The sequence below is a fragment of the Portunus trituberculatus genome, chromosome 40, assembly GCF_017591435.1.
Source record: "Portunus trituberculatus isolate SZX2019 chromosome 40, ASM1759143v1, whole genome shotgun sequence".
NCBI lineage: Eukaryota > Metazoa > Arthropoda > Malacostraca > Decapoda > Portunidae > Portunus > Portunus trituberculatus.
In genome coordinates this window covers 1,876,179-1,882,500 of record NC_059294.1, presented here as the reverse complement: position 1 = coordinate 1,882,500, position 6,322 = coordinate 1,876,179, and the positions used below count along the sequence as shown (strand labels likewise).

The window sequence follows — 6,322 nt, the reverse complement described above, 5'->3', positions numbered from 1 at the left end:
AATCACCTACAACTTTTCCCATGTTTTTTTTTTTTTTTTCTTTACTTGTCAGTGTCTCCTGTATTATTCTTTAGCGTAGAGAAGGGAAGAATAAGGGAGAAAGAGAAGGGAGGAAATACGAGAGAGAGAGAGAGAGAGAGAGAGAGAGAGAGAGAGAGAGAGAGAGAATGGTATAGAAGACAATGCGTTAAAGGTAAAACGGTAGAGTATGATGTCACCATGGGCGCCCGCGCATGTGTATGTGTGTGTGTGTGTGTGTGTAATTCACTGTTTGATCTGCTGCAGTCTCTGACGAGACAGCCAGACGTTACCCTACGGAACGAGCTCAGAGCTCATTGTTTCCGATCTTCGGATAGGCCTGAGACCAGGCACACACCACACACCGGGATAACAAGGTCACAACTCCTCGATTTACATCCCGTACCTACTCACTGCTAGGTGAATAGGGGCTACACGTGAAAGGAGACACCCAAATATCTCCACCCGGCCGGGGAATCGAACCCCGGTCATCTGGCTTGTGAAGCCAGCGCTCTAACCACTGAGGTACCGGGCCGTGTGTGTGTGTGTGTGTGTGTGTGTGTGTGTGTGTGTGTGTGTGTGTGTGTGTGTGTGTGTGTGTGTGTGCGCTTGCCATTCCTACAAACGTTACTAATATCTAGTAGTTATGTAAATAAAGTAGAGTTGTTAAAACAAGGATACCATTGCAAAAATTTCATTTACCGATTTATTAAGTACTTATTCACACATTGGCTACAAAGTTACTGCTTTTTTATATTTCTATTAACTAACTCAAATATTTGTGCTTCCACACAATATATAAATAGTTATGCTGAACAAGTCCTTTTACATTATTTAAATGCATGATTACAAAGTATTATATATATATATATATATATATATATATATATATATATATATATATATATATATATATATATATATATATATATATATATATATTCCTTCCTTTATATCTACTCATATTAAGGAACACTTATTGATCTTTCCATTTGATGAAGTCACAATACTTGCCACACTCAGATTTGTCATTTCAGTATAAGGCACGTAATTTGTCCAGCCAATCGCCATCCTCCTCCTTTCCACGAGTTGTCCTCTTGCTCTTCATCTTAGGCTTCGTCAGCTTTCCTGTATCCCTCACTCTGCCTTCACTGGCACTCCAGCCACATTAATGCTTTGTCTTTCTCATCTGGTCCTGCTGCTCCCTCTCTCTCCAGAAGACATACTCACTTGAACTCTCACATGAATTTACCAGTTCTCGCCTCATTGATTTGTCTTTACTCTCCATATCACTATCTTTTTGCACTCTCTTCTTGTTTTTTTCGTTCCTGCTGGTCCTCATCGCTCCATAAGACACTATCACCGTCACTCTCACTTGGGCTTTCCTGTCGCCGCCTTTCTGACTTCCCCACAATCTCCCAGTCACTTTCTTCCTGTGAACTTTTCTGCTCCACCCGATGCCCCGTCTTCTCTTTGTTGTGGGAGTCGCTATTACTGTCACTGGAATCGTTGCTTTTTCTACTTCTTTTGCTGGACTTGCTTTCTTGATCAGATTTGCTGTCCTTTTGCTCCTTTTTTTTGCTCCCTTCCTTCCTTTGTGTCCACTCTGCGGTACAATCTAATCGCGGTGCACCGGACCGCCGCCACTTCTCCAGTAAGGTGTTTACTTCTGTCGTCAACATAAAGCAAAGTTTATTCTTGACTTGAATTGTCTCTTGCAGTTGACTTCCTAGAGCTGCGATGTCTGAATGAAGGGAATGCTTTCCCAGATTATTATGGTATCTAAGTTTTTGCTGCAGCTCTTTAATTTTGCTGCGCAGTCTCAGCTCTTCTCCCTTCAGTCTGTGCACGACATCCGCGGCCGCTTCTTTCTGCTTCTTAGTCAAGTACACGTTTGCTTCGTCTGGCGTCGCTTGTAGTACGTGCGAAGGAGATTCCTCGTCTACCATCTCCGATAACTGCTTGTGCTGACCGAGGATCCCAGCCTGCTTGAGGAGTCCCTTCATGTTTCGGTGAATATTGGAACGCAGCGTGAAGAAGATTCCACTGTGGTTCATGCCCAGTATTTCTTCCATCAGGCGGGACAGAACCTTTCTGACGCTTTGGAAGACCAGTGGAGTGGCGGCCCCAAACATGAAGTGAATAGAGTCTAAAGGAAGCGGCTCGTAGACGAAAACTGACACTCCGTACCTGTCGAGGATCCATGTCCCGATCCCGCGATCGGCGAGCTCCTTCTCCATCAGGCACAGCCTACGGAAGGCTGCCGCCATCAGCGGTTTACATTGGTAATGTAGCGGCGGGAGGTATTTTCCTTCCTCCAGTAACAGGCGCTCTTTTTCTTTCGCTGCGACGTGAGGGCGAGTGTAGCCTCTCATGTCACTTCGTCTCTTCTCGGAGTTGTCCTGCTGGTGCTGCTGTGCCTTTTCTTGTTGTTGGTCAGGTGCTGGCTGCTGCTGGTGACGAGGCTCGCGGTATTTGAGCGTGAAAACGATCACGTCTTTAGGCAAGATCTCATCTAATGGGGTCTGCTGCGGGAAAACATTGTCAAGTTCCCGAAGCACCTCGTCCTCAAAGAAGAGAGGAGGGCGGGCTACCAGCTGGCCTGGTTCCATTACCTCTAGGCAGCAGCGTGCCATCAATTTGTGTAGGTAACAGAGGAAGTTGTCGCCGAAGTGGCCGTTTTCATCCTGAATTTCCAAGTATTGCACGAAGTGTTGCTTGGACTTGAGCCAGATAGGAGTTGCCCACATGACAGCCTCAGCTCCAGTAACAGTCTTTGTCATGCCTTCGAAGCCAGGATCACTCTTTTGCAGATGACTAATCACTCGTCTAACCTGGCCTAGACTTACGTCTATCAGCAATTTCTTTTTCACTACATCCTTAATTTTAGCGAGGGGACACAACGCGGTTCCGTCCTCAGACAGGAGCCCCGCCATCACGCATTGGTCTAGCACACAGTCCACCACCCGCTCGTCCAACACAGTGTACGTTGGGTAAGCGTCACGCTGCCCTATCAACGGCGCCAGTAGTGTTTCTCCTCTGGCGATCAGCAAGTTCAGGACCTGTCTGATGCAGGACAAGTGCAGCTTTGGTGTAAAGAAATCTTCCAAGGAAACAGCCACCCTTTCTTTCCATACCTCGGCTTCCATCCACAGCAGGAGTCTAATAGATGACCATTTATACTGGTTTTCGTTCCCATGGGCAGAGCGAGATGATATCCATGGCTTGGCAAGGAGGTTGTATCGCGCCTGACAGATCTTGGCCGCCTCTATATCTTGGGTTTCCACGCTGTGCTGCAAGCAACTGATGTTTTCGTCACACCTCCTTTTAACCATCAAATCCTCCTCCATAGAGAATTCGGATTCCATCTGCGCCAGCTGAGTGTTGAGCACATCCAGTACGCGCATCACCGCCTGTCTCTGAGGCACATCTCTCAGGAAGGGCGGCAGCGTCTCTTGGTCTGGGGTAGTGTCCAGCCACGACCACTTTAAGTGTTCAGGTTGGCTTTCAACGAGACTCGCAATTTGGGAGACTCGTTCCTGAAGGGCATTCTTGAACCTATGAAGGTCAACATAATACCTGGCCTGCATGTTCTGCCGGAATGTTTTCTCAATGACTCCCATCTGCTGCAAGAAGCCGAGGTCCTGGGCCAGCTGAGGCAGCGGTGCGCGGTGCCGGAGTTCACTTAATCCCTGCAGTGGTGCCTTAGCCACGGTAGAAAACGTTAGGAATCTTGCAGGTAGCAGGAAGCACTTCAGCAAGTCGTAATAACGAGAGACAGACTTGTGGCGCTGCACCTCCGATCTTGGCTGACGATGTGTGGGAGGCATCTCATGGAGACCAATGCTTGAGTGGGAGCTCATTCCCCCGGCTTCATTTACTGAGAATGCTATATTGTCTTGACAGGCTGAGCAAAGTTTCCACTGCCTCAATGTTCTCTTTTTCGAGAAAAGTTTTCTTCTTCTTTTTGTTCTCAGTATTGAGCAAATTTTCCTTTCCCAGGGTATTTCTGTGTGTTGAGGAAGTTTGCCTCGCCACCGTATTCTGTGAGCTCAACTGCAGGACTGAGACTCTAGCGACTAATCGTATCTCCACTATACACATTTCCAAGTGTTGGACACTAGAATATTTATAATCTATTAAACTAGAAAGGTATCACATACATCAGTGGTCACATGCGTTATGTTTGTGATGGAATGGTTTTTTCGGGTGACCAACTGGCAGTCATGTGACATCTAGACAAGCCTCATCTCGACTACTTTTAACAATCAAGCTAAATTGGAAATTAGTAGGATTTTCAAGCGTGTTTATTCATATGTATTTTCTATATTCTATTGATAGTTTAATTAACACGAATTTTGCTTATTCGAAAGTAATAATAAGAAAGAATAAAGATATGTGGCTTTTAAAAATAGTTATGATAGACAACAGCGTTTAAGAATATCGGCTTTTAACACACAGGAGAGGAGATGAAGAATGTAATGTGTAAATTGTCTTGTTCGTGGGGAGTGTTGAGTGGTTGTGGGTGAGGCGCCGCGATGTGTGTAATTCACCACCACGGTCGTCTGCTGGTCACCCAGCCAGCCTTTCTTATTACGGAACGAGCTCAGAGCTCATAGACCGATCTTCGGGTAGGATTGAGACCACAACACACCACACACCGGGAAAGCGAGACTACAACCCCTCGAGTTATATCCCGTACCTATTCATTACTAGGTGAACAATGGCTACACAGTAAGAGACTTGCCCATTTGCCTCGCCGCTTTCCGGGATTCGAACCCGGACCCTCTCGGTTGTGAGCCGAGCGTGCTAGCCACTACACTACACTACACACACACACACACACACACACACACACACACACACACACACACACACACACACACACACACATACCGCGTAGTGTAGTGGTTAGCTCGCTCGACTCACAATCGAGAGGGCCGGGTTCGAATCCCAGTAATCGGCGAGGCAAATGGGCAAGTCTCTTAATTTTGGCCCCTGTTCACCTAGCAGTAAATAGGTACGGAATGTAACTCGAGGGATTGTGACCTCGCTTTCCCGGTGTGTGGAGTGTGTTATGTGGTCTCAGTCCTACCCGAAGATTGGTCTATGAGCTTTGAGCTCGCTCCGTAATGGGGAAGACTGGCTGGGTGACCAGGAGGCGACAGAGGTGAATCACACACACACACACACACACACACACACACACACACACACACACACACACACACACACACACACTCGGCTCACAACTGAGAAGGCCTGGGTTCGAGTCCCGGGCATAGTGAGGCAAATGGGCAAATGGCCGCTGTTCACCTAACAGTAACTAGCTAGCAAGCAGTAACTAGGTGCGGAATGTAATTCGAGGGATTGTGGCCTCGCTTTTCCGGTGTGTGGTGTGGTCTCAGTCCTACCCGAAGATCGGTCTATGAGCTCTGAGCTCTTTTTGATAGTGTAAAGGCTGGCTGGGTGACTAGTAAGCAACAGTGGTGAATTACACACACAATTGGAAGCCATTTCGATATTATGAAAAAAAAAAAACGAAAAAGCGACATATATATTCTTTAGAATATATTCAGCACTCAATATTCAACTCGAACATTTTTTTATTGCACAAAATGAGCTGAAAATAATTAATGAAGCATATGTAGCCTACATAGTTTCTTACCATATTAAAGATTCATTCACAATTAGTGATTTCTTTTGCTGGAACATCACATTTTAACTGAAATTAATCCTGCGTACTTAACAAATTGAAAGAAATTGCCAACTTACCAAAACACCTTTTTTTTTTTCAAATTTCTTTAAGAGGTTTGTAGAGAAAAAGAAATACAAGCGACCTCCACCGCAGCTTTGGGCAAACTGACCGTTTCACATTTGTGTATGGTGTTAACATGTTGTTAACTTGACTCATACACGTACGTACTACGTACATGCAATACGGAAATACTAAATGTCAACAACTCCACGCCAGTGTTGACAGTGCCATAATTTTTACTTGCTTCGGCGGTACATATACTGTACTTATGGTGGTATTACATTTATCAACTGTGTAGCACGCTTGCTATTCTTTTTGTAGACGAAGTAATTCTCGTAAATCTGTTTACTCTAAATCTAAGAAAAAAAAAAGGACAAATTAAGAAGATAACTTTGAACAAAGACAAAGAAATGTTCTGTAATGTCATTTAGACATCTTTGAAATGTCATGATATTTCAGTAGATGATAAATCTCTCTCTCTCTCTCTCTCTCTCTCTCTCTCTCTCTCTCTCTCTCTCTCTCTCTCTCTCTCTCTCTCTCTCTCTC

General features: G+C 45.3%; 1 long non-coding RNA gene across 1 annotated transcript in view; it reads right to left on the bottom strand.

The window, feature by feature from the left end:
• LOC123516318 overlaps nt 1-5,939 on the bottom strand; it is a 7,686-nt gene extending 1,747 nt beyond the window's left edge. The window contains exon 1 of the long non-coding RNA XR_006678161.1: nt 5,794-5,939. This is a non-coding gene — a long non-coding RNA (uncharacterized LOC123516318). The remainder of the gene's footprint in view (nt 1-5,793) is intronic.
• Nucleotides 5,940-6,322: the final 383 nt, after the last annotated feature.